This window comes from Lolium rigidum, chromosome 2, assembly GCF_022539505.1.
Source record: "Lolium rigidum isolate FL_2022 chromosome 2, APGP_CSIRO_Lrig_0.1, whole genome shotgun sequence".
NCBI lineage: Eukaryota > Viridiplantae > Streptophyta > Magnoliopsida > Poales > Poaceae > Lolium > Lolium rigidum.
In genome coordinates, this window is record NC_061509.1 from 38,106,496 (window position 1) to 38,134,074 (window position 27,579).

Sequence of the window (27,579 nt, forward strand, 5' to 3'; positions counted from 1 at the left end):
GTGTCAAGAGCGCCATGGGGTGTTTGGGTTGGAGCAGTGTGAAGGAATGCGGGGCTGCCCCGGTCCCATCAAGCGGTAAGTTGATTTTTCCTTGTTTTCTTTTTCAATTGCTCAAACGCTATTCTCTGGAATGGCAGTTTTGCTGTAAATAGAAGCAACGAAAAGGGTACAGATGACTAGTTTCTCGCTACATACATGATGTGGGCCTCACGGTGGGAGGAAGCTCTCTAGAAACTAACCCCATCTTTTCAGCTGTTTGGAACCTATATAAGCTAGGGTAGAAGCTTAAAAGAAGTCATCCTTAGAATCGTCTAGAAGCCACGGGATGTATGATACTACCTTGTCTAGCTCTGGATCTGATTCGTACTAAATAGCAACCATTCTTGTTGGGTGAGTTGTCGTTGATGTTTAGTCAGTGCAGCCGATGCCACATGTACAATCTAGTTTCTGATGCAAGTGGATACGGTTCGTACAGAGTATCGACTGTTCTGCATTATCGTGTTATATCTACTAGGTTTAGTCGATGATGTGAGGTTTGCTGTCACTGGTACTAGAAATGCTCGGTTGATGTGTATATTTTGTCTATGGAATTTCTAAATTAGTAGGAAATCCCGGACGTTGGACAAACTTTGTGTGTGTAGCCATACTTAGAACTGAACCCTTTTTTTTTATCCCAGCAGGCGGATTCATTTATGCTCGTCTGGTACATGTAGGAGGGTCTACTTGTTCACTTGGTTGATTTCCTCATAATTATTCTTCAGAACAACAGTGACACGAGCTAGCACTCTTGCTAATTCTAGCAAGGCATGTGTGCAGTATTCGATATCTAGCATTGCTAGCATGCAGTTTGCAGCTATACAAAGTAGCATGTAAGAGCATCTCCAATTGGGAAACCCATATGGCATTCGGCGTTGTCGTTTTTTACTCCATATTGGTTGACTCACATCGAACCCCACTCCACCGTCCCACAGCCGAACCACGCCCGAGGCCCGACCTCCTTCGCCGCCGTCGGCCATGTTCTTCCTGCTCGCCGGCCGGTAGCCCCGCCTCCTTCTCGCGCGCCTACTGGGAGCGTCGCCCCTTGGCGTGTGCTGACCGGGAGCCTCGTCCTCTACCCCGCGCATCGGCCGGAGTGGCGCCTCCATCCTGCGAGCCCACCCTCCTTCCCGCTTCCTCGTCGGCTTGCCTCTGTCGACGCCAGTAGCGGCCCAGGGCGGTTTCCTACTGCTTTACCCTGCATCGACTGCCGCATTGTCGCCTCGCCGGTGCCCTGGTCCGCTGGTCCCCCGCCTAACTTTCCCAGTGGCAGGCGGAGCTTCTCCCGTGATGCCCGCCTCCCTGAAGCAGAACGTGGTGGTGGCACAGAGGGACAAGGAGAGTTCGACGCGGCGTCCATCCTTGGGCCGTGTGGGCGCCATTTGCAACATCTCTTTTCTCTTCCCTGCTAATTAGGGGCTGTTTGGATTGTGGTCGGTGCTTGCCCTACCAATATTTTGGCGTTGACTGGTTTCACGGGCTAGTATTTGGTTTGAAGCCTAACTACCTGAGCCACGCCAAAATTTTGGTCACCAATCCAGTTTCCACGCCCACGCGTGGGCAAAATCGGGGCGGGCAAATCCATCGCCAATTTTTTGGCGTGCCCCTATTTTGGCGTGGCAGCCATGGGCTCAAACCAAACAGACCCTAAGTTTTGAACCCATGTTGAATCCGGCGGCCATTCAAAGAAGACAGAGGAGATGGGGGAGAAGACACAGACGCCTCTCTGAATATTTACCACAGTGCCGTTTTCTGAATATTACGAGATATTTTTAGAGTTCATTCAGTCCGCAGGTATATACAAGCAAACAGAAAAGGCATCAATGTGAGAGACAATCGCCGGCGGTATCTTGCATCTGTGGCATTGGAGCTTCTTCTTGCCCTAGGCACGTATGGTCATCTTATACGAGTGGCAGTGTGTGAACCTTGTACTTTGTATTGGACTGCATCCGAAGAAATAAATGATCTGGTGAGCTAGGGTGTACTACTAGAATGCAAGCTCTCTTACATATGAAATACTCCTACTACTATGTTTGGTGGAGTAGGAGATAGACTGAATGTTGCTGCTGTTGTATGCTGATTGTCAATGTTTTTACTGAATTTTGCACCATTGAAATGGTAGTTAAAAATAATATTACAGAAAATCTATGTTTAGAAAAGTTTGAAGTTATCCAAGCTTGGCGTACTCCCGGTGGCCGCGGATCGTGAACGTATGGTGCTCATTCCAGCATCGCCTTACCCACTCTTTTTGTCCATCGTTGACATCCCAGACAAAGCCTTATCCTCGATGCACACCCGCTACTCGATGGCAGTAGAACCCGAGAGTAACGCCCGCCAGCAGCGCCGGAGACCCATGAGCATCCTGGATAATGCACACGGCGGAGAGCATCCATGGCGGCACCGGATTTTAGGGGGGGGAGTGGGATCTCTCCACACCGTTACCTTAGTTGATGTTTTCAACTAGGAGACGCCACCTCGACACGGATCCATCATGTTCATTGACTTCATAAATGAGGTTTGTTCGCCGTCTACGTAAGCAATTAACTATAATAGCATGCTCTTATATATAATTTCCAGCAAAAGGTTAATCAATCATCAAGTCAAATCATCTAATTAGATTCTTGGATATTTACTGGTGGGTATCTTACATCTCTTAAGATACATGTGTAGCGATGTTAAAAGGAAATTTTAAGGCAGACACCACTTGGCATCCTTTATACTTCTATTATCTTTTAAGCGAGCTTATAAAATGATCCACCATAATGTCTACTACATCTAGAGTTAAATCATATCGAATGGCAGATTAAAAGTTCAAACCACTTTGGCATTTTAGGACATCTCAACACAACACTCTTTTAAATAAAGTGCTCTCTGCTGGCTAAAATATGTATGCATATTCCAATATTAGATCAATAGGCCATGTATCATGGGAGGCCTCGGTTCTATTGCATAATGAAACCAGTATGGTTTGGAACAAAAAAATCTTGCCACAATCTAAGAAAAATGGCAAATAAGACTAGGATAAAAGCTATAGGCTCCGTCTCATCCCTATCGTTTTTTCTAGATCTTAAACATGATCTGGAGCACCCGGAAAAATTGAAGAACGCTCTTCATCAATATTTTGAGCGGTTAGGGCGGGTTTGTAAGAAGAAAAACCTTCTGTGGATCATTCCACACGTCCATAACTTCTAGAGGAAAGCTAATTTCTTGCTGGCTGGGACATGCCATTAAAAGATATGAAACAGGCAAACGATTCTTACAATGACTATTGTAAAGCTTTTAATTTAATTTAATTATTACGTTCCGATGAATATGGCATATAAATTTAGTCACAAGTTAAATCCATCCAAGACCTTAAGAGAGCGGGCGGTAAGGCGGGGATGAGGAGATTGTCAGATTAGGAGCCATGTGGAGCATGGGAGAACAGGGGTGAAGCTAGATCGTAGGACAAGAAGGTGGGAATCGGGAAAAGTGGTCGAGGGGAAGAGAAGGGTGACTCGGCTTCGAGTATTTTTTCTGGAATTCTTTTCCTTTTTTAAGCAAATGCCTTCGCAATCTTGTGTGTGTGTCACAAGTGTGCAAATAAAAACATTATGTGTACTTGAAGATCACCCAGCTTGCGCACCTAAAACAGAACCTGTCATGTACCCCTGTTAAGCAGAAAAACAATTTTCCCACCAGATTTGCATGCTTTGGGTAATACTTGTCAAATTTAATGCTTCTATTTTAATGATTTTCTATCTGGAGTTATTTACATGAGTATCATTCTAGCATTGTCATTTTATATTTTCAGGTAAGTTAAGCCCACTAGCTTGTAACTATTTGATGTTTGATAATCCCAGGCGTTAAATATCTGCACTAAGCCCCACTAATCAAAGTTTATGCTGGTGCCTTTATTTTTAATTATGGTATTTTGATGTGTGCCTAATTAGGTATACTTGATAATCAACCAATATCATGTAAAGGCATGCAAAACCAAAATCGTTTACTTTAACTTTTCCCAATATGGTAACAACTTTCAAATATTCCCGACGCTCCAAAAGAACCCACCGGCATAGGTGGCGATGCAATGTTGGTGGTGACAGAATACTCATCCTAAAACCACCTACATATTATTTCAGCTCGATCGATGAAAATCATTTTCTTTTAGTCAGTATCTCTTCAGTGAAATTATGGAACGAAGTAAGTAGATTAGATAGATTTAGATCGAAATTTTATCTCCCGTAGGGATCATGTAGAAAGAAGAGAGAGTTTTACGCAATCAAATGATGTTGTATGAGGATAACTTAAGTGTGCTAAGGAGAATATAATTTCTTTTTTTAGACCATATAAAATATAGTCTCTTTGTCCTCACCTTTTATACATATTACAATGAATTAAACATTAAATATTTTGGACATGCTATGCGGTTATTATTTCATATGCAAAATATTTATATGCATTGTATTGTATGTTTACAAGTATATGTGCGACACCACGCATAAGAGTAAGAGCCGTGGCAACACACGTGTATTCAACTAGGCATAAAGTAGGGATCCATGTAATATTTGGAACACTACACATAAAGTAGGGAGCCGTGGCGAAGCACGGGCATTCCACTAGTGTATATAATCGAAAGTTTAAATATTATTTTATTGAAGATGCGATTGCCATGTAGTACATATCTTCGTAGTAGTGGTAGTTGTCCCCACCATCGTCGCAGTCGCTCGGTTTGGACGGCTAGAGGCTGTTCGGCAGTGGTTGTGGAAGCTGCAGCTCTTGTTGGCGCACATTGCGGTGATCGATGGCTGCAATAGCTATAGCCGTGGCCAAGATCACCACGGCGCGCACGGTAGGTCTTCTCCTCCTTCGCCAACCAGGATCAGGCGTAGTCCACCGGCAGCGGCCGATGTAATTCCATGGAGGCGCGTATGGCAGCACGTTGGCACGGATACTCCGCCGGGTCGTCAGGGCGCGTGTAATTCTGCATGGCCATGGCATACTCTGGAGGCACCTACCACTCCGGCGGCGGTTCTTCGCGCCCCGGTGGAACCATACGAAGTTGGCCGCGCTGGGCGAGGGTTTTTGGATGTCGATGCCATCGAGCCTGCTGCCACCATTCTTCTGATGGAAGTGGGGGTATCCCAGACGGGGGCAATCGCCCGCCATGATGTGGTCCATCAGGCTCTCGAGAGTCCGGCCACCCTACCATAGCCGTTGGCCGGCCTCGTTGTTGTTCACCGTCGTACTTGGCGAGCTCGCTCTCCCGCCAATTGGCGAAGAAGGCGTCCCAAGTAACATTGTTGTTGGGATCCTAGTGGGGATCCATCCGCTGCTCGGGCGTGAGCTCGATGTAGTAGTAGTGGGTGATGGCGCACGGAGAGCCGCACCTTGCGGGCCGGGGGAGACCGGCAGGCCTTTGGCCCTCAACCTTCATCCTGGGGGAACCAGTAGCCCGATGGACAGGGGTAGTTCCACTCATTTTAACCTCTCTTAAATCTAGAGTGTCTATGACAACAATAAATAAGAAAGATCAATGATTGTCGAATCTACTTTTGTTTTCTCGTGCGGAAATCTTAGCAAATTAAAATCCCCACCTATAAGAATGTGAGAATATGGTGCGGATTGTTTGTGCCAAGTTAACCAATTCACGAAGGAATGCATCTTTTTATTATTCATGGGCTGCTCCATACAATGCGACAAGAGTCCATGTGAAATTATCAGATTTGTTTCAGATATGAAGTATGGTATGATAAACTTCACCCGAACTAGCTAACACATCCGTAGTGTCCATTCCGATGCCAAGTAGTAAGACCCTCCCCCCCCCCCCCCCCCAGATCTACCATGTGGTGGACGTACGTGAAAACCAAGTAAAGTCGACACCACCCAATAGGCGGTTCAGAAGACTCACAAAAAAAATTCCGTGTACGAGATTCTGAAATAGCCACAAAATCCAATTTATGTTTCCATACACAATCACCAATGTGCCAATGTTTAGCTAAGTCGCAAAAAAACCTCTGCTATCGTAAACATGCCAAATAACCAATTCTCTCATTCTAATGTATGTGCCCAATGTGAAGGTCATTCTCCTTAAGCAGTTACTCCCTCCGTCCCATTAAACTTGTATGAGATTTGTCAGAATTTGGATGTATGTAGATGCTATTTAGTGTCTAAGATAAATCCGAATTTACACAAATCTCAGACAACTTTTATATGACGGAGGGAGTATATGTCCACCCAAACTAGCCATACATCCATACTATCCATTCTGACGCCAAGTAGTAAGCCCGTTTGCGACACCATGGAAAGTATGTGTATTCAAATCTCCTTCCAAAATAAATTAGGCTTTTGAACGTGTGTGCCATTTAAGTTTCTCTTCTCGCAGAACATGAGAAATGTGCGAGTTAGAAAGACTTTTTAGGTCAATCTCTTGCATAGACAATGGCCATACTTTAGCAATGGCCTCTAATCATCAATAATGAATGATAAGCACAACTTTTCCTTTTTAGCTATCCTGCCATGTGCCTTGTCCATCCTTCAAGATATTTACGCATTAGGCACATTTTATTATTCCACCTTTAGATAGGATTATGGTCGGCTTAACCGTTTCAAGTTCATGCCCAAAAATCCCTCACGGTGCAACCATCCAAGTTCAAGCTTGAATTGGTGCTTACAATGTGGTCTGGGTGTTCCCGTGGTTAGAATATGAGCATGATCCAACAACACCTCCATTCACGCTAAGGCCTGTGACCAATGGAAATTTAGATTCTCAACCTATGTCCACTACAATTTCTCAAATGTCAGCTCTGGTAGGCTATTTGTCCTAGTAAATTGACTTCAAATCATTAAAATCTCTCTTAAATTTAGACTATAAATTAAAAAGGTCAATGGTTGCCAAATCTACCTTTTCTCTTCTCATGCGGAAATCTTAGCAAATTAAAATCCCCAGCTATAAGAATATAGTGTGGATTGATTTTCGCCAAGTTAACCAATTCAGGAAGGAGTGCAGGTTTATATTCTTCCTGAACTACTCCGTGCATGTGGACAAGATTTCATGTGAAATTGTCAGCTTTGTTGCGGATATGAAGTTTCATACCCCCTTCGTCCCATTAATTTGTCTGAGATTCGTCAGAATTTAGATGTATGTAGATGCTATTTTGCGTCTAGATATATCTGAATTTTGCCAAATCTCAGACAACTTTTATGTGAGGGTGGGAGTATGATAATCTCCACCCGAGCTAGCCAATACTGTCCATTCATTGAAAAAATATTGGGTAAATAACTAATTCTCCCATTCTAATGTGTGAGCCCCACACCAACCTCATTCTCGCATAAGGTTAAACTCAGTAATTGGTTTACCATTCAGAACGTGTTAACGGAGTAATCGCGTGGTACACGTGATAATCTACTCTTAAACAAACAAACAAAAAATGTTAACGGAGCACATGGAGCGTGTGTTGCGTGGCAGTTATGGAAGCGAACGAGAGGGGGTTGGTTTTAAAGCAGCACGTCAACGTTTGGCGTTAGTACTTAAAGTGTGAGGCGGCACCATGGGCATATAAGCAAGCGCTTGGGCCTTGTCGTGAGACTGTGAGAGCCACTGCCTTCCCCGCCCCGCGGCCGATCCCCGCCTTCCCAGTTCAACCTCCCTATCGCCACCAGTCCTACTCGATCCATTCCCGTTCCACAGACCACAGCTCGAATCCCCTAAGATTAGATGATGGGCACGCATCTTCACAATGTGCGATTGTTTTCCACTCCGATGCTACTGCATTACGCCCTTATGACCTGGTTGATCCGGTTAGAATGTGTTACCCAAGCTCGTTTCGGCGGCTTCGACCGCACTGGACGCGGATTTGGGGGTGGGAGGTCTCAGGCAATGTAGCGTCCTTTGCTTAGAGGGAATCATTAGATGTTTGCAAAAAGCTAGTACGCAGTCATTTTGCTACGGAATAGCCGCCTCTATCTGTCCGGAGTTCTTTCGTTGATGTTTAGTCGATTTGGCCGCTGAGCTTTGGGATTGATATTTATAGCATGCCTTGATGATTATTGCAAGTATGGTATCTCAACGATAGGTCTACACCTTGCGTGATTATACATGCCAATCTGAGACTAATATCTGGCCAAACACATTTTTTTATAATGTGTAAACCGAACTGTGTTCATTTTTTATGTGATGTGTGTTCCACACATTGCAAGGATTGCTTTTGTTTTGGTTGGTTTGCTGTGATGAATCACAAGGACGGTATCTCCTCGAAATAGGCTTTCGCCCCGCTATATTAATATAGCAACATCCTCGAAATAGGCTTTCGCCCCGCTATATGAGAAAGGTCTATTTCCTTGATTATGCATGCTAATCTGATCATACATTCTGACATTACAAGAATGGCTCGCTAGGCCGACGACCGGAAACTCTCAACGTAGCCATATTGGGCCGTCGGCGTAGGCTACTCCGAGGGCAGCCCTCGGCATAGCTCCTCGGGAAAGATCCACCTCGGTAGAGCTACTTGTGTCAACGGCGTAGACCTGGCCCTCGGTGTAGCTGTGATACGGCCGAGGGTCATCCTAATCTGATCATACAATCTGAGCAAACATGAACATCTTAATCTGACAGCAATCTACATGTTGTTTGCGCTTTTTGATTACAAGTCTTTTACTTCTTTGGGCCGCATCATTCACTTGGTTCATGGGTTAATAAAGGTACCCCTATCTGCTGGTTATTTGCTTTGACGAATCACAAGGACAGTTTCCAAGTAAGGTTCACCCCTCCTTGATTACACATCATAAACTGATCATATATTTTGAACAAACACATGATTAAAATGAATTCACTAATTTTTTGGTTCTTTTAGAGCAGACTTCTGTCTTTCTTTTTTGTCATGTTACCTAACTTAAAATAGTGAGCACAAGTACCTGCTTGCTGTGATGAATCATAAGGACGGTATCTGAGAAAGGTTGCTCTTCCTCCTTCATTGATTACACATCCTTAACTGGTCATATACTCTGAGTAAACACATGCTTTTTTCTGAAATGAAAATCAAATCACATGCTCTTCATGCTTTAGAGTAGGCTGCCATCTTTTTCTATCATGTTATCTTTCTTGAAATTATACATCTCGAGTAAGGTAGCTTGAAATTAAGAGCAACCACCTTGGTTACTCTGATGAATTAACAAGGACAGTATCCGAGTAAGGTAGCTCTTGAAAAGGCGCTCCCTCATTGATTATACATCCTCAATTATCATATTTTCTGAGCAAATAAGTACAATTTGGAACGAACAGCTTCTGGGGTTCTTGGCATGCTCCTGCCTATTTATAAAACTATTGAATAATGATAAACTCGTTGCCTTCACTAGGTTGTTTTTCTCTGGGGCAATCGATTTGTCAGGTCGAATGATGATCACAAGTGCATAGTTTAGATGATCAAACTGTGATTACTTGAACAAAATAGTCTTTCGCTCCTATCTGACCGCCATCACACCAAATCTTCTCTGGAGAATCAAACAATTTTGTCATCCCTTTGATTTGTTTTTCAGTACACACTATCACTTCGTGAAGCATTATTATTTTCTAAGTCAACAAATAGTTCCTTCATAGATTTTCAGGATTTTACTTTTCAGTGCTCGTTTGCTATTGTTACACATCCTAAACTGATCTGCTATTCAGAGCAAGTAGGCGTAAACAATTGAATCTGCTAATATAATTTAATAGTGTATATGTTTATGCTCTCCAACTTAACAGAAGAAGTAGACGTTATTGTGTTCTCTGGGTTCCATTCCAATACTGTTAACTTGTTCAAGAACGAGTAACCAGTCCTGGTCTTCCGTACTTATTTGCTGCTTGTTTGCTGTGACAGAAATCATAAAGACGCGCGGTATCTGAGGAAGCTGGCTCTTGAAAGCTCTTTCGTTGATTATACATCCAAAAGTGATCAAAATATTCTGAGAAAACCGTAAAACACATCTTTTTGTTTCATAATCTCTGACTCAAAGAACCTTACATATCAGTGCAAATTAATTTCCATGGAGATTTGTTTTCTGCTGATTCAGTTAATATTGTCAGACTTGTTTTCATTTCTTTCCTGCCAGTTTGCTGACATTAACCAAAAGGACGGTATCTGAAAATTTGTTCCTTGAAAAGTAGGCCTTCCTTGATTATACACACAAAACTGATCAAATATTCTTAGGAAATGTGTGAAAAATACTGCTATCATGATTTCACATTTTCATGTTATCCAACTTCAAAGAACAATAGGCCTCATAGCATTCACCAGCTCATTATAATGCTGTTAAACTTACTCAACACTTGTCTCTTTGAGAGTTTTTATTTTGTTCAGCTTGTTTGTGATGAACAAGTCATCTGTATCTGAGAAAGACGGCCCTTGAATAAGTGCTTCTTCCTTGATTGTGCATCCAAAACTGATCTAATATTCTGAGAAAGACGGAGATGGAAGGCATTGTTATGCAGTGAATAGCTTGGATGAGTCCTAGGTATATGTGACATGTAGGGCTACAGGCTACAACCCTTTCTCCTGACCCTACAACTCGTACGAAAGAAGTCCACATAACCCCCCTAAGTATTGTGTTTGGGACACTAACCCCCTCTAACTATTAAATAGGACAAATCACCCCCCTAACTATGGAATACCGGGCAACTTACCCCCTCCAACCCCTCAAAACCGGATTTAGCTGTTTTGAGAGCTGTTTGGTCCACGTGGACGGTGGTTTTAAGAGTATAGCTACACCAAAATCTCCTCTCGCGCTCCGAGTCGCCGCTCTGCCCGTCCTGCGTCGCCACTCTGCCCGCCGTTGCGCCGCCGCTCTGCCCGTTCCGCGTCGCTGCTGCGCCGTGTTCCAATCGATCTTGCCGAGCTCAGAGAGGTTGCATCCACCGCGGCCGTCCCCGATTCAGTGAGATTGGAGCTCCTCCCCGATTCGTTCCCGATTGAAGAGGAATCAGAGAGGGTGGAGATCCTCCCGACTCGAGCAGATGCGCGTCCGCCGTCGCTCTGACCTCGATTGATCAGATCAGCAGAGAGGGTGGAGCTTCGAGCGATCGCTGCTCCGTGGTGTTGTCCAGTAGGCTTCAGCGATTGGAGGAAGCTTGTACTGAAGCTTCAACGATCGATGCAAGGTTCCAGATTGACAAACAAAGCACATCGCTTCGAGCTCTCATTTGCTGAAACAAAAATGGACGTAGTAGCCCAGCTAACTGATTTCCCTAACTGATTCAGTACTGCATCATCTCTATTAGACGTAGTAGCCCAGCTAACACTCACACGGCAGCCTACATGTACTGAAGAAATATCAAAACAAAAACCCAGCCTTTTCTGTCCATCCGTCCTCGAGTCCATCCTCCACACAAAGAGGGAAATGGGTAGCTCCTTCGGGTGAAAAATTGAACAAACCTGCACTGATTCGAGAACCGACCTCGAGTCTTCAATTAGAGCTGCCGATCATCGGACTGGACCTCGCCTGCGTTGCCGGGAGAGAGGAGCAGCGCGGTGGAGAGAGGAGCGGAGCAGAGCGGCGCTGTGCGGGACATAGGAGCGGATCAGAACTCACCCAGACCATGCCTAACCGCCGATCATCGGATTTGACGTCTGCGCCAATGGAGAGAGAAGCGAAGCGCGGCAGAGAGAGGAGCAGCCCGGACTGCAGAGCACACGGGTCGGGGGAGAGGACCAGAACAAACTGTTCTAGTATTTGGTTCGACTGGACCATGTGTGACCGGATCAAACAACTGTCAAAACAGCCAATCTCATCCCAAAACAGCCTAATCCGGATTGAGGGGGTGAGTTGCCCGGTATTCCATAGTTAGGGGGGTGATTTGTCCCATTTAATAGTTAGGGATGGTTAGTGTCCCAAACACAATACTTAGGGGGGTTATGTGGACTTCTTTCCAACTCGTACCTTGAAAGTCATCCAAGTTATGGAACTTTCATGGTCAGCGCGTGAAGGCATTTCCACAGAGACGTAAGACAGGAGGTTATTCCTCTAGGGTGGTTTTACTTGGCTAAAGGATTGTTAATGATGAAGTATACTGTTACGATGCTTCTTCAAATTTCTGGAGCAGAGCAGCCCGCATGCCTACTACTTGGTGTTCCTACTTGCATAATTCAGCTGCTACATTTTTCTGTATTCTCTGTTGCATATGTCGTGTAGCATTCTTGTGGCTATGGATGGACCACTCACATGCACAATACTTCTTTGATTTCAGGTGTTATTTTGTTTCCGCAGCTCTGAACGACATGCTTTATGTAACCGGTGTCCTTGTATCGAGTTTCGACACACAAGTTGCCTAATTCCGGTGCTCACCCCCGGAGGCGACCTAGTTAAATTCGTAGCCTTGGATGCATGGTGAGGTCGTAACCATGCACAAGGCTGCCTGGAACAGAATGTACTTTGCTGGCATATACAACCCCGTCGACCAGACCTGGAGGGGCACCGCGATCGAGATCGGCCTGTGCTGAGCACGGTGAGTGGACGGGTTCCTGGTTTCCTCGTCAAATGGGCCTGCTGATGGAAATGAAACAATGTTATAACTCAGCATAGTAGAACCGTGATAAAAGAACTGCTTCAGATGGGTGGTAGAACTACTTGAGAGCCATTTTGTCATTTCTTCTGTTGACATGGTTCCAGGTGTTGCATTTACCTGGAAGTCATTCCTTGTTGGTTCTTGCTAACAAACAGCCATCTGTACAATCTCAGAATTTGACCACATCAGTTTAACCAGTTTTTGACAATCAGATAACATATGTAATATGTTGTGCAGACCCCAAATTATCCATTCTTCCTTTGTCTTTGAAAGCTTGAGAGTGGTTTTTTGGCGCAGGTGCGCGCTGCGCACGCCTATCTAAACCATCCACACTTTGCGTGGTCTCTTGGGATGTGAGTTGTCCTGGAGCGCGTCACCAGACCGGCCGATTGATCAACTCTGCAAACTAAGCGGCAGCCTGATAAGCCGCATAGGCCACTGCTCATCTGCTGTGAATTTTGTCTGCATGTGTACTGCTCATGCTGTGAATTTTTTTACCAGACTGATTTTTTTACTATTTCGATCCTTGACGTGGCAGCCAGGCATCCACATGGACTCCCTCCTTTACACCTTTCGTATGGCTGGAATCAAAAGCTTCAGAGGCGAACACTGTGATGGAGACACGGAGGGATAGGAGATGCCGGTATAAGACAAAGGAAGAGGCAAGTCAACCCCCATACTGCAGGACCTGAGCCTAGAGATAGTTAGCAGACGCTGCAGTACTAATTTCGTGCATGCTGCTAAAACATCTGCGCACGTGAGATCCAGGTCTCCTATCTCTAGAAGAAATGGACGCCAACGATACGCGTGCGCCTTGTGCAGGTGCTCGGCCGCACTTTTCCCGTCTTTGAAAACATTCTGGCGAGCGTTTGTCTGTTTGTCCGAGTTGCCCTTGCAAATGTTTTTTGATTGAGCTACAGGCAAGGCACCACTGTTTCTGGTTGTATGACCCCTTGTGTGTGCCAAGCGCATAGAGTTCAATTATTTTCTAGGGTCTTGCAAACTCATTCCAATGGTTTAGTTCTTTCATCGGTTCAGAGTTTGGCAGGCACACACAATGCAAACAACTTCAAATTCCGGTGGCAGCGCATCTCATATTTGGATGTCGGTGTTCTATTCGCAATTGGTCCATTATGACAAACTGGTCCTGATTTGGATCCAAATTGCATAACGAGAAAGAAGAACTGGAACTTAGGATGAGGGAAAGCAAGCAAGAGATGGGTACTCGCAGAATGGAAAGTGGGAGAGACACACGCTAGGCCACGTCTCCATTTCAGTGAAACAGCATACTTCCTCGATAACACGCTTTGAAGGACTACATAGCGCACGAAAATAGGCCACGAGCGGCCTACGCAGGAAACGAGCCCACAGCCTACTCATCTCTTGCTCTCAACTTGTGGCGCACACATTCTAAATTGTCGCCCGCATCTTCAGATGATACTGGTGTGACATATATGGTGCAACTGCAATCCAACACCTAGCCTCTAGGACGCACACGCCAGTACGCCAGAGTGAAGAGCTGGTGGTTCACTTTACTAAGGCACCACATATCCTAGACATGACAGCAAAAGGAGATCTCTCTTGGCATATTTATTCCGAGCAAAGTATGGCTGGTTGGGTTCTTAAAGCCACATCAACATTAGTATAAAGTTCGGCACTAGTGCTTCCTCCGCGGTGCATCCACGCTAGATATAGAGTGTCCCACCTCCCCCATCTTCCACGAACCCTTAAGCTCTTCCCGTTCCCCAGATCCGATGGGCACAGACCTTTACCATTTGCAACAAATTTCTCCTCTGATGGTACTGCATTGCTTGCTCGTTATCTCGGTTATCCGAGCTAGGTTCGGGGACCGTAGTGGACATTGGTTTACATAGGAATGGGAGGTCTCAGGCCATGTAGCGTGCTTTGCTTAGTAGGAATAGTTAGTCCGATTGGACTTGAATGCAGCATACCGTATGTTTATAGATGTACATCACTAAGGGGGTGTTTGCCACGCAATGTAGGTCGACTTCAAGGGTCGACTCGCCAACTTTGAAAGAGAAAATCTAGTCGCGCTAAAATACATAGACGTGGTCGATTCTTGAGTGGTAGAGCACAAAACCTTTATTGCGAAGACGTACAATGAACGAGGTCAACGGAGGACGGAGGAAGATATAATAAAAGAGCACAACTCATGTTTCACGTGTTGTTTAAAGTACAAGCTTATGTCGTACCTTTTAGATGAGGATTTTTCTCCGAAAGAAAAACTTATACTCACCTTGTCACAGGGTGCCGGACACAAACTGATGATCTATCAGGCGTACGATATCAACGGCCACACATTCTACATCAAGGAAAATGATATAAAGAGCGATTATCAGAACTTCATAGTAACGATGGAATCCTACACCGGTGACGTCAAGAACAGATACTACAGAAGGATCGAGAAGATTTGGAAGTTGACATACGCCGAAGAGAAGGTGCCGATGTTCCGTGTCAGGTAGGCCAAGAGCGTCGTCGTACAAGAAGACTGCTATTTCATCATCATGGTTATACCTGAAGACAAATCCAACACCGCTGATGCAAACGTCATCGCGAAAAACTAACCATGGGTACTGGCTTGCCAAGTGGACCAATGCTTCTTCATTACCGACCCGCCAAAGCCCAGTCGTGTTGCCATCAGTAGAGGAAATAGGAGCATCATCGGAATGGATGGAGCCGCCAACAAGCAAGACGTCGACCAGTACGACGACCCGGAGATGGGAGATGACGATGATGATGAAGCACCATACACCACGAGAAGTAGGACCACCGTACCTAATAAAGGTCGTCTGTTCAAGAGAAGTAGTCAAGGACTCAAGTGATTCTGGGACTAAAACATTTAACCGCGAGAAAGAAGGGCAAAATAATTATGAAAAGATAGCCAAAGTTCGAATCACGACATATTATTATGTATCATTTTTGTATGATTAGATAGCATATTGTTAATCTACATATTATTTTAAATATATTATGAAATTTATAATTGTTTGTGCCTTTTCATTTTATTGTATTCTGATATTTATTACATTTTAAAATAAATTTTAAATATTTTTGTTATAATTTTGGAGTATTCTGACATGTATTACATGTTCAAATATTATTTTAAATATAGTATGTAACTATAATTATTTCTACCTTTAAATTTTATAGTATTTTGATATTTATTACATGTTTAAAATAAATTGTAAATAAAATATTTTTTTATTTTAGAGTATCCTGATATTTATTACATGTTTAAAATAAATTTTAAATAAAAAAGGTGGGGCAACCAGGATTCGAACCTAGCCTAAAGTTTAATTTTTTCATTTTGGAGTATTCTGATATTTATTACATGTTTAAATATTATTTTAATTATAGTATGTAATTATAATTATTTGTGCTTGTTCATTTTACAGTATTATGATATTTATACATGTTTAAAATAATTTTTAAATACAAAATATTTTTTCATTTTGGTGTATTCTGATATAAAATAAAGTTTAAATGAAAAAACGAGGGCAGCTAGGATTGGAACCTAGCATGTCTAGTTTTGGGAAGATCCGGAAGGCAGCCACTAGGCCAACCTTCCACGCCCCAATCTTTTAACGTGAAAACAAATCTAGGTATGGCACATCTCAGTAGGTGCGCCATTACTACCCACAGCTGTGGCGCGCCCCTATAAGGTGCGCCATTGCTAATGGCCGCACTTGACTAGTCATTGCCGCTCGGATCGAATCAGCCCTGCCCCCAAATGAAACCAGCCCCGCCCTGCCGTCTCTTTGTCCCGCCAGTCGTCGCGCGCCATCCCCACCCTTTGGGACGCACACCCAGTACGCCAGGTTCACTGTAATAAGGCACCACGAATCCTAGACACAACACCAAACCAGGATCTCTCTTACCATGTTAGTTGCGAGGGAAATATGGTAGATTGGCTTCTTAAAGCCACATCAACATTGCCAGCAGCTACTTAGCATAAAGCATGGGGTCAGTGCTTCCTCCGCAGCACATCAACGGCAGATTTAGTGTCACACCTCCCCCATCTTCCGCGAACCCTTAAGCTCTCCCCGCTCCCCAGATTCGATGGGAACACACCTTCACCATTTGCAACAAATTTCCCCTCCGATGGTACTATATTGCGCGCTTGTGATATCGGTTATCTGATTAGAATGTGCAGCCCGAGCTAGGTTCCGGGATCCGCCCGCAGTGGACATTGGTTTACATAGGAATAGGAGGTTTTGGGCGATGTAGTGTGTTTTGCTTAGTAGGAATCGTTAATCCCATCTAACATGAATGTAGCATACTGTTTGTTTAGAGTCGTATGTCGTAGAGGTCGTGTACGGTGCTACCTTGTCAGGCTGGATGCGTTTCTTACTGAATAGCGACGTTTCCTCAAGCTGCAACGCCGATGTTTAGTCCATGTAGCCGCTGGGCATGTACCTTTGTATTTGATGCAAGTAGATGTGGAGTATCCATCTTTTGCTGTAGCTACTCTGTTTAGTCGATGGTCGGAGGTTTGGTTGATTTTATAAAATCAACTTTTACTGTAATTTTTCTCTGTCAACTTCTAAATTAGTACGAAAGCCCTGGTGTTGGACAGACTCTGTGTTTGTTAACTCTTATTGCACGATTGCTGTAACCAGACTTTGTTATTTAGAACTGAAGTCATTTTTTCCCCAGTATGCTGATCATTATTGTTCGTTAGTTCGTTTGGTACATGTACGAGAACCTACTTGTTCACTCGGTTTATTCTCTGATAATATTTTTTGGAATAATAGTGACACTGGCTTTGCATCCTTGCTAATTCGGTAACACATGTGTGTTCGTAGGAAGTGAGCCTAGCTCAACTGGTTGGGGAGTGGATGTACAAACCCAATATCTGAGTTCAAATCCTCACGGAAGCGAATTTAGGTACCTATTTATACTTAAGGTCCAGGCTGATTCTGGTACTCATGTAATTTATTTTAAGGTATATACTTTAATCTTAATTAAGATTAAAATTCTTAGTACTCATGCCAAATGGCTATGTGCATTCCCACTAGTAAAAACTGGGCTTTCGTCTGCATTAAAACCGGTTTCATTGCCCAGGGTGCCGGCAACCACCTCCACCACCCCCCCCCCGGATCGCCTTAAGAAATTTGAATTTTGACTTTTTTGCATAATTTTTTTAGAAAAAGGTTAAATAATTAACTTTTGCATACGATCGTCGAAAAAACATATAATATACAAAATGACCGTGGGAAAAAGTTACATCCGATTCTCAAAATTCCAAATAGAAATATGAAAGCAGGAACATTTTAGTTTTCGCTAGAAATTCGGGATTTTATATATTTTTATTTTTAAAATTTAAATGAGTAATTCCTTCCTGCATAAAGATTACTATTACTTAACCATAAAGGTTAGAGATTTACAAATTTTCAAGTTCTAGATTTTGCAAAAAAAATTAAAATTTAAAATATTTTTTAAAAGTAAAAATAATTAAAATAATTATTATTTATTTATTTATTCAATATTATTTTGACTTTACTTTTTTATTAAAATAATAATTTGGAATTCAAACAATAAAGAAGTGTGATATCGTGACCAACATGTTAATGGAATTGATATGATACTACTATCAATAACATGTGCGCGAAGCACTTGGAAGTGAGATGGGAAGGAACTCGGAAGTTAAACGTGCTAGTGCTAGAGTAATGGAAGGATGGGTGACCGAGCTGGAAGTTTGACCACGAGTAAGTAATTTGACTAGAGATAAGTGTAGTTAGAGACTAAACTTGTCAAATAACTAAAATATTAGAAATTCTAAAAAAACAAATAAAAATAGGGAGTGGAAAATAATTCGAAAAAATAGATAAAAAGAGGGTGTGAAAAATAGATAAAACATTGATATAAAGAATGGCACCGGTACCCTTAGTACTGGTTCGTGTTACCAAAGGTCTCCAGCCCCGCGGGTTCCTCCGTGCCCACGTGGAAGCACCTTTAGTACCGGTTCGTAAGGAACCGATACCAAAGGGGGAAGGCTTTTCACACTCCACACAACCCGCTCGACGATGCCGCGCTGTGTCGGGCGACCCCCAGCAGATTCCCTCCCTCCCACCGCCATCGCCTGAGGCGCCGCCGGGCAAACCCTGGTGGCGTAGCGGCGGCGGCGGACTTCCTCAACTGCGATAGGCGTGGGGGCGCGGTTTCGCGTCGCCGGCAGCGGCGATCCGCATCGGCCTGGTCGATGGTGGTGCCATGGAGCGGCGGCGACCAGATACCTGATACGTCTCCAACGTATCGATAATTTCTTATGTTCCATGCCACATTATTGATGTTATCTACATGTTTTATGCACACTTTATGTCATATTCGTGCATTTTCTGGAACTAACCTATTAACAAGATGCTTGAAGTGCCGATTCGTTGCTGTCTTGTTTTTGGTTTCGAAATCCTAGTAACGAAATATTCTCGGAATTGGACGAAATCAACGCCCAGGGTCCTATTTTCCCACGAAGCTTCCAGAAGACCGAAGAGTCAACGAAGTGGGGCCACAGGGTGGCCAAACCCTAGGGCGGCGCGGCCCACCCCCTGGCCGCGCCGGCCTATGGTGTGGGGCCCCTGTGCCCCCTCCTGACTTGCCCTTCCGCCTACTTAAAGCCTCCGTGACGAAACCCCCAGTACCGAGAGCCACGATACGGAAAACCTTACTGAGACGCCGCCGCCGCCGATCCCATCTCGGGGGATCCAGGAGATCGCCTCCGGCACCCTGCCGGAGAGGGGATTCATCTCCCGGAGGACTCTACGCCGCCATGGTCGCCTCCGGAGTGATGTGTGAGTAGTCTACCCCTGGACTATGGGTCCATAGCAGTAGCTAGATGGTTGTCTTCTCCCCATTGTGCTATCATTGTCGGATCTTGTGAGCTGCCTAACATGATCAAGATCATCTATCCGTAATTCTATATGTTGCGTTTGTTGGGATCCGATGAATAGAGAATACTTGTTATGTTGATTATCAAAGTTATATCTATGTGTTGTTTATGATCTTGCATGCTCTCCGTTATTAGTAGATGCTCTGGCCAAGTTGATGCTAGTAACTCCAAGAGGGAGTATTTATGCTCGATAGTGGGTTCATGCCTCCGTGAATCTGGAGGAGTGACAAGAACCACTAAGGTTATGGATGTGCTGTTGCCACTAGGGATAAAACATTGATGCTATGTCTAAGGATGTAGTTATTGATTACATTACGTGCAATACTTAATGCAATTGTCTGTTGTTAGCAACTTAATACTGGAAGGGGTTCGGATGATAACCTGAAGGTGGACTTTTTAGGCATAGATGCAGTTGGATGGCGGTCTATTTACTTTGTCGTAATGCCCAATTAAATCTCACTATACTCATCATGATATGTATGTGCATGGTTATGCTCTCTTTATTTGTCAATTGCCCAACTGTAATTTGTTCACCCAACATGCTGTTTATCTTATGGGAGAGACACCTCTAGTGAACTGTGGACCCCGGTCCAATTCTCTTTACTGAAATACAATCTACTGCAATACTGTTCTACTGTTTTCTCGCAAACAATCATCTTCCACACAATACGGTTAATCCTTTATTACAGCAAGCCGGTGAGATTGACAACCTCACTCGTTTCGTTGGGGCAAAGTACTTTGGTTGTGTTGTGCAGGTTCCACGTTGGCGCCGGAATCCCCGGTGTTGCGCCGCACTACATCTCGCCGCCATCAACCTTCAACGTGCTTCTTGACTCCTACTGGTTCGATAAACCTTGGTTTCTTACCGAGGGAAACTTGCTGCTGTACGCATCACACCTTCCACTTGGGGTTCCCAACGAGCGTGTGCTTTACGCGTCATCAAGCTAAATTTCTGGCGCCGTTGCCGGGGAGATCAAGACACGCTGCAAGGGGAGTCTCCACTTCTCAATCTCTTTACTTTGTTTTTGTCTTGCTTAGTTTTATTTACTACTTTGTTTGCTGCACTAAATTAAAATACAAAAAAAAATTAGTTGCTAGTTTTACTTTATTTACTATCTTGTTTGCTATATCAAAAACACGAAAAAATTAGTTTTCTTGCATTTACTTTATCTAGTTTACTTTATTTACTATTGTTAAAATGAGCAATCCTGAAGTTGAAGTTCGTTCGTTTAAGCAACAAGGAGGAGAATGTTTAAAAGATGCTTGGTATAGAATTAGTGATGCTCATAATAGGTGCACTAAGAAACACTCCACTATTATTCTACTCAGAAATTTTTATGTTGGTATCTCTAGCTGGAATAGGTATGTTCTTGATTGTCTCGCGGGAGGTAATTTCCTAGGCACTCTTGCCTTAGAAGCTAGTTGCATTATTGAGAGTCTATTTGGAAAACCACCAGTTAATGAAGTTAAAACTGAAATCTCTCTTGAAGATATTATGAAAAAGATGGAGACCATAGAGCAAAATCTCCCAAGTATTGAAACTAAATTGGGAATACTATTTAATAGCACTAATAAACTTGATGAATCTCTAGGAGGAATTAATGAGAGAATTTCTATCTTAGAAACTTGTGCTACTCATGATAATCAAACCCATAGGATAAATAAACTTGAAGAAGCTATGGGAATTTTGGGTTCAACTTTTTCTTCTCTTAATTATAGGGAGAAAGCTTATGTGGGTAAGGAGCAAAAGTTCATGTATGTCTCTAAGGTGCCTAAATCAAAAAACTATTATAGGCCTAAAATTGACAAAGCTCTTAATACCGCTATAGATAATGGAGCATCTAAGGTACCTATTGATGTTGATGCTTCGTCTCTTGATAATATTTGATACACACTTTCTGCGCCTAGCTGAAAGGCGTTAAAGAAAAGCGCTTATGGGAGACAACCCATGTTTTACCTACAGTACTTTCTTTTTATTTTGTGTCTTGGAAGTTGTTTACTACTGTAGTAACCTCTCCTTATCTTAGTTTAGTGTTTTATTGTGCCAAGTTAAGCCGTTGATAGAAAAGTAAGTACTAGATTTGGATTACTGCGCAGTTCCAGATTTCTTTGCTGTCACGAATTTGGGTCCACCTCCCTGTAGGTAACTCAGAAAATTAAGCCAATTTACGTGCATGATCCTCAGATATGTACGCAACTTTCATTCAATTTGAGCATTTTCATTTGAGCAAGTCTGGTGCCATTTTAAAATTCGTCAATACAAACTGTTCTGTTTTGACAGATTCTGCCTTTTATTTCGCATTGCCTCTTTTGCTATGTTGGATGAATTTCTTTGATCCACTAATGTCCAGTAGCATTATGCAATGTCCAGAAGTGTTAAGAATGATTGTGTCACCTCTGAATATATTAATTTTTATTGTGCACTAACCCTCTAATAAGTTGTTTCGAGTTTGGTGTGGAGGAAGTTTTCAAGGATCAAGAGAGGAGTATGATGCAACATGATCAAGGAGAGTGAAAGCTCTAAGCTTGGGGATGCCCCGGTGGTTCACCCCTGCATATACTAAGAAGACTCAAGCGTCTAAGCTTGGGGATGCCCAAGGCATCCCCTTCTTCATCGACAACATTATCAGGTTCCTCCCCTGAAACTATATTTTTATTCCATCACATCTTATGTGCTTTGCTTGGAGCGTCGGTTTGTTTTTGTTTTTGTTTTGTTTGAATAAAATGAATCCTAGCATTCACTTTATGGGAGAGAGACACGCTCCGCTGTAGCATATGGACAAGTATGTCCTTGGTTTCTACTCATAGTATTCATGGCGAAGTTTCTCCTTCGTTAAATTGTTATATGGTTGGAATTGGAAAATGATACATGTAGTAATTGCTATAAATGTCTTGGGTAATGTGATACTTGGCAATTGTTGTGCTCATGTTTAAGCTCTTGCATCATATGCTTTGCACCCATTAATGAAGAAATACATAGAGCATGCTAAAATTTGGTTTGCATATTTGGTTTTTCTAAGGTCTAGATAATTTCTAGTATTGAGTTTGAACAACAAGGAAGACGGTGTAGAGTCTTATAATGTTTTCAATATGTCTTTTATGTGAGTTTTGCTGCACCGGTTCATCCTTGTGTTTGTTTCAAATAAACCTTGCTAGCCTAAACCTTGTATCGAGAGGGAATACTTCTCATGCATCCAAAATACTTGAGCCAACCACTATGCCATTTGTGTCCACCATACCTACCTATTACATGGTATTTTCTGCCATTCCAAAGTAAATTGCTTGAGTGCTACCTTTAAAATTCCATCATTCACCTTTGCAATATATAGCTCATGGGACAAATAGCTTAAAAACTATTGTGGTATTGAATATGTAATTATGCACTTTATCTCTTATTAAGTTGCTTGTTGTGCGATAACCATGTTCACTCGGGGACGCCATCAATTATTCATTGTTGAATTTCATGTGAGTTGCTATGCATGTTCGTCTTGTCTCGAAGTAAGAGAGATCTACCACCTTATGGTTAAGCATGCATATTGTTAGAGAAGAACATTGGGCCGCTAACTAAAGCCATGATCCATGGTGGAAGTTTCAGTTTTGGACAAATATCCTCAATCTCAAATGAGAAAATTATTAATTGTTGTTACATGCTTATGCATAAAAGAGGAGTCCATTATCTGTTGTCTATGTTGTCCCGGTATGGATGTCTAAGTTGAAGAATAATCAATAGCGAGAAATCCAATGCGAGCTTTCTCCTTAGACCTTTGTACGAGCGGCATAGAGGTACCCCTTTGTGACACTTGGTAAAAACATGTGCATTGTGATGATCCGGTAGTCCAAGCTAATTAGGACAAGGTGCGGGCACTATTAGTATACTATGCATGAGGCTTGCAACTTATAAGATATAATTTACATGATACATATGCTTTATTACTACCGTTGATAAAATTGTTTCATGTTTTCAAAATCAAAGCTCTAGCACAAATATAGCAATCGATGCTTTTCCTCTATGGAGGACCATTCTTTTACTTTTAATGTTGAGTCAGTTCACCTATTTCTCTCCACCTCAAGAAGCAAACACTTGTGTGAACTATGCATTGATTCCTACATACTTGCTTATTGCACTTATTATATTACTCTATGTTGACAATATCCATGAGATATACATGTTACAAGTTGAAAGCAACCGCTGAAACTTAATCTTCTTTTGTGTTGCTTCAATGCTTTTACTTTGAATTATTGCTTTATGAGTTAACTCTTATGCAAGACTTATTGATGCTTGTCTTGAAGTACTATTCATGAAAAGTCTTTGCTATATGATTCACTTGTTTACTCATGTCATATACATTGTTTTGATCGCTGCATTCACTACATATGCTTTACAAATAGTATGATCAAGATTATGATGGCATGTCACTCCAGAAATTATCTGTGTTATCGTTTTACCTGCTCGGGACGAGCAGAACTAAGCTTGGGGATGCTGATACGTCTCCAACGTATCGATAATTTCTTATGTTCCATGCCACATTATTGATGTTATCTACATGTTTTATGCACACTTTATGTCATATTCGTGCATTTTCTGGAACTAACCTATTAACAAGATGCCGAAGTGCCGATTGCTGTTTTCTGCTGTTTTTGGTTTCAGAAATCCTAGTAACGAAATATTCTCGGAATTGGACGAAATCAACGCCCGGGGTCCTATTTTCCCACGAAGCTTCCAGAAGACCGAAGAGTCAACGAAGTGGGGCCACAGGGTGGCCAAACCCTAGGGCGGCGCGGCCCACCCCCGGCCGCGCCGGCCTATGGTGTGGGGCCCCGTGCCCCCTCCCGACTTGCCCTTCCGCCTACTTAAAGCCTCCGTGACGAAACCCCCGCACCGAGAGCCACGATACGGAAAACATTACTGAGACGCCGCCGCCGCCGATCCCATCTCGGGGGATCCAGGAGATCGCCTCCGGCACCCTGCCGGAGAGGGGATTCATCTCCCGGAGGACTCTACGCCGCCATGGTCGCCTCCGGAGTGATGTGTGAGTAGTCTACCCCTGGACTATGGGTCCATAGCAGTAGCTAGATGGTTGTCTTCTCCCCATTGTGCTATCATTGTCGGATCTTGTGAGCTGCCTAACATGATCAAGATCATCTATCTGTAATTCTATATGTTGCGTTTGTTGGGATCCGATGAATAGAGAATACTTGTTATGTTGATTATCAAAGTTATATCTATGTATTGTTTATGATCTTGCATGCTCTCCGTTATTAGTAGATGCTCTGGCCAAGTTGATGCTAGTAACTCCAAGAGGGAGTATTTATGCTCGATAGTGGGTTCATGCCTCCGTGAATCTGGAGGAGTGACAAGAACCACTAAGGTTATGGATGTGCTGTTGCCACTAGGGATAAAACATTGATGCTATGTCTAAGGATGTAGTTATTGATTACATTACGCACAATACTTAATGCAATTGTCTGTTGTTAGCAACTTAATACTGGAAGGGGTTCGGATGATAACCTGAAGGTGGACTTTTTAGGCATAGATGCAGTTGGATGGCGGTCTATGTACTTTGTCGTAATGCCCAATTAAATCTCACTATACTCATCATGATATGTATGTGCATGGTCATGCTCTCTTTATTTGTCAATTGCCCAACTGTAATTTGTTCACCCAACATGCTCGTTTATCTTATGGGAGAGACACCTCTAGTGAACTGTGGACCCCGGTCCAATTCTCTTTACTCGAAATACAATCTACTGCAATACTTGTTCTACTCGTTTTCTCGCAAACAATCATCTTCCACACAATACGGTTAATCCTTTGTTACAAGCAAGCCGGTGAGATTGACAACCTCACTATTTCGTTGGGGCAAAGTACTTTGGTTGTGTTGTGCAGGTTCCACGTTGGCGCCGGAATCCCTGGTGTTGCGCCGCACTACATCTCGCCGCCATCAACCTTCAACGTGCTTCTTGACTCCTACTGGTTCGATAAACCTTGGTTTCTTACTGAGGGAAACTTGCTGCTGTACGCATCACACCTTCCAATTGGGGTTCCCAACGAGCGTGTGCTTTACGCGTCATCAATACCCTCGATGATCTCCATCGTTTGGCGGGCAGCGGCGGTTGTTCGGGTACGATCTGGGCCCTGATGGGCTCGGGAGGGCTGCGGTCATCCTGCTGCGTCGACAACGATGCCGGCTTCGTGCAGATTTCTGGGCTTGTCCGAGGCACGAGGACGCCATGGGCGACTGCCCTGGGCATGGTGGTGGCGGCCTCCTCCTTTGCCGGAGGTGGTCGGCTGGTTGTTGGGTGGCAGATCACGAGATCCGTCTACTCCGACGATGAAGATCTAGTCGACGATGAGGTAGCGGTGAAGGGGGCACCGGTGAAAACCGCGCCTTGACATCTTTCTTGGCGGATGATGGCGGCGGCTATTGGCATCGTTCCCTTGCGAAGGCATCATCTTTGCTGGCCTCTCCGCTTTCTCTTGCCGAGTTGGGGACTAGCGGCCGGTTGGTGAAAACCGTGCCACGATTGGCGGGCGATGGCGGCGTCAAGCGTCGCTTCCTTCTTGAAGGCATCGTCGTCGCAGTCTGCGGCTACTCACTCGTGCTGCTCCGTGGGAAACCCTAGATCTGGGTCTCCCGGATCGGATGATGACGACGCTTCCTTCGTTGTACCTCTTGGGGCATTATTTTTGGAGCAGCGGCTAGATGGAGGTGGATCTTCGTGGAGTGGTGTTCATCTACCACGTTGATGATACTCGGCGGCATGGAGCTGCAGGGTATCGAAGACGGGCGCGGACTGCTGGACGCGTACAGGACGGTGGAGCTATCTGCTGGCGTCATGGTGACATAGACGACGTAGTCTGACAAGGTCAATGCGGTGATCTCTCTTGAAGATGGGTGCGAGGAAGACGACAGTAGCGATTTCTGTGGCGTGTGTGTTAGCGTGCGCTAAGAGTCTACTTGACTAGATGTGCTTCTCACCTGCTATTGGGTGGCTTGGGAAGGCATTTGGTTGTTTGGATGATGTGAGTTGGTGTTTTTTCACCCCCTTCATCCCTCTGTAGGTTTAGCGAGGTGGCTTCGAGTTTAATCTTTTGTGTTGCACTTGTAAGATGTTGTGATTGATCTAATAAATAAGTTGTGTGCATCCCCTGGATGCAGAAGCTGGGGTGATTTCCCCCCATTTCGAAAAAACGTAGTATTCTGTTTCTAGCATGCACTTTGCAGCTAAATAGTACTCCCTCCGTTCCTTTCTATAGTGCCTATTGTTTTTTGGCACGGAAATTAGCGCGAGCCATTTTTTCACACAAAACCCCCTAACAATATCACAGACAAAATAGGAAACTGAAAACAGATCTCAGAAATACATGACCAGATCGGTTTCCAGATTTTCTGGACTTGACCTGATCGGTGGAAGGGGTTCTTTGCAAAAAAAACATAGTTTTACTCTTATATTCTGAAACAAATGCTAAAAAACAATAGGCATTATAGAAAGAAACGGAGGGAGTACCATTTAAGAGTTTCAGCCTACCACTTGCCAAGTTGCGGTTTGCAGCACTATGATTTTTCCCCTGCAGAAGAAAATACTCCAATTTTGCTTTTTTGCTAAAGAGAATATATTAATATCAAAGGATATCAATTACACCAGCCTCTGCAACAACGCAATACCCTAAAACATTACAGATGCACACATCAAAAAAAGAGAAAGAGAAAAGTAAGAAATAAAAGTCCCGCTACAGCATCACAGCCCCCTAGCAACAGTAATACAACCACCACCAAGACAACACCTGAAAATCAGACTCTTCAAAAGCGACGCCTCCAAGAAGGAAACAGTGCACCAGCGCCGCCGTCGCCCGATCAAAGATCTTAGGTTTTCACTCTGAAAGGTAAGACTCCGAACTTCATATGTGATGCCGCCCCCCACTTCCATACCACTGTTGTAAGTACGGAACACGAAGCAAGCCCCTCAACAGCGCAAAGACTTGAACCTCCATTAGCTAGTCCTCCAATCCGGCCTTCATGATATTCTCTTCTTCTGACTTCACCATGGATCAGCTGTCACTTGGTGTCAACAAAGAAAAGAGCTTCGTGCCGCTCCCTCCAGACCAAACGGTCAGAATAAA

At 43.6% G+C, this 27,579-nt stretch overlaps 3 non-coding genes and 1 pseudogene across 3 annotated transcripts; all 4 read left to right on the forward strand.

Moving 5' to 3' along the window:
- Positions 1 to 8,929: 8,929 nt before the first annotated feature.
- On the forward strand, positions 8,930 to 9,029 carry LOC124693801 (annotated as a pseudogene).
- A 137-nt stretch (positions 9,030 to 9,166) lies between these two features.
- LOC124693816 lies at positions 9,167 to 9,274 on the forward strand. Its single transcript, XR_007000271.1, has one exon. It is a non-coding gene; the product is annotated as a small nucleolar RNA Z118/Z121/Z120 (small nucleolar RNA).
- Positions 9,275 to 9,397: 123 nt separating this feature from the next.
- On the forward strand, positions 9,398 to 9,490 carry LOC124693871. The gene has a single exon (XR_007000317.1). It is a non-coding gene; the product is annotated as a small nucleolar RNA snR60/Z15/Z230/Z193/J17 (small nucleolar RNA).
- An 858-nt stretch (positions 9,491 to 10,348) lies between these two features.
- Positions 10,349 to 10,455, forward strand: LOC124693818. Its single transcript, XR_007000273.1, has one exon. It is a non-coding gene; the product is annotated as a small nucleolar RNA Z118/Z121/Z120 (small nucleolar RNA).
- The last annotated feature ends 17,124 nt before the right edge of the window (positions 10,456 to 27,579 follow it).